The sequence below is a fragment of the Gordionus sp. m RMFG-2023 genome, chromosome 3 (assembly GCF_954871325.1).
Source record: "Gordionus sp. m RMFG-2023 chromosome 3, tfGorSpeb1-WG-v2, whole genome shotgun sequence".
In the NCBI taxonomy this organism is placed as follows: Eukaryota; Metazoa; Nematomorpha; class Gordioida; order Chordodea; family Parachordodidae; genus Gordionus; species Gordionus sp. m RMFG-2023.
In genome coordinates, this window is record NC_088777.1 from 19,237,080 (window position 1) to 19,238,568 (window position 1,489).

Sequence of the window (1,489 nt, forward strand, 5' to 3'; positions counted from 1 at the left end):
ATTTGAATATTAACATAACAATTATTATTAGTTGTTATTGACATCCAGGCAGTCCCAATAGGTATTTTATTTTAATATCATTATGTAATTTGCATTTTTTAAGTTAATGTTGTTGATGAAAGATCTGCAGTAAACTTATACAAAGAGTTCAAAATATGGATAGTAAAATTTCTATTTTAAAAATATGTAAATTTTAGGTACTTTACCATTTGACATAAGCAATTATGTTCAATTGGGTGTAGCCCCCAAAGACTTTAATATACTAGAGAGTATATATAGGTCACCCAATAATTATAAATTTCCAAGAGATCTTTCTAGCAGGAAATTAAAATTTCAATTTAATGTTTAACACTTGGCCTTGGTTGGCTTACTCACCTTCACAAAATGGGGCGTAAATATTGTGTTCTATTTGGACCAAAATATGCTGGTAAAGGTGAACAAAAATTAAAGCGACTTGTGAATTGCCCATATAGACGTTGGAAAGATGCAGGAGAGAATTTTGAAAATCAACAAAACAATTTATACCATAAAAATACACAAAATATTATATCATCTCTTAGAGTAATTAATGCTAATGATAGAGATTCTATCATTCATATAATAGGTAAACCATTAAAAATTATTATAAGAGAGAGGCCCACAAAGCTACCAGTTTAATTGGCCAACCTTTTGGGTTTCATATTTTATGGCCTTATAATTATTTATTTTTTATAAAGATCAAGGTAAAAAGAAAATAGCAAATGAAAATAGACGAAAATTATCTCCTATAATAGATGCAATAATTACATGTGGAAATCAATGTATGGCATTAAGAGGTCATCGAGATTCAGGTTTATTTAAGGATGATACAAATGAAAATGATGGGAACTTTAGAGCTATTCTCAGAAACCGAGCAATTGGAGGATGAGCTCAGGATTAACTTGTTAAATGCATCGAAAAATGCTACGTATTTAAGCCCCACCATTCAAAACGAAATCATTGATGTGTGTAATGATTTAATCTTAAGAAAGGTAGTTGCCTACATTAACAAGTCTCCATTCTTTTCAGTCTTGGCAGATGAATCAACTGATATATCTGGCATAGAGCAAATGTCCTTGTGTGGTCGATATTTATGTTCTGAAAATGGTAAAATTTATATTTATTTTATATAAATTATTATCATTTATATAGATGAAGTTCAAATAAAAGAAGACTTTTTGCAATTTATTCCGATTCAAGATATGAGAGGTGAATGTCTTGATGTTCATCTTAAAAAAATTAATATTAATGTTAATTTTATGCGGGGACAAGGATATGATGGTGCTTCTGCTATGAGTGGACATTTAAATGGTGTTCAATCACACTTAATAAAAAAATATCCTACTGCAATTTATGTACATTGTGCATCGCATTCCCTAAATCTATCCATTTCTGATTGTTGCTCAATTCCCGTTATTCGTAGTACCATGGGTTTATTAAACTTTTATTTTAATTATAATCATATATTTAA

The 1,489-nt window shown here is 29.2% G+C and overlaps 1 long non-coding RNA gene across 1 annotated transcript; it reads left to right on the forward strand.

The window, feature by feature from the left end:
* Positions 1 to 543: 543 nt before the first annotated feature.
* LOC135927556 (uncharacterized) lies at positions 544 to 946 on the forward strand. The gene is made up of 4 exons (XR_010572118.1): positions 544 to 561; positions 605 to 673; positions 717 to 830; positions 874 to 946. It is a non-coding gene; the product is annotated as an uncharacterized LOC135927556 (long non-coding RNA).
* The last annotated feature ends 543 nt before the right edge of the window (positions 947 to 1,489 follow it).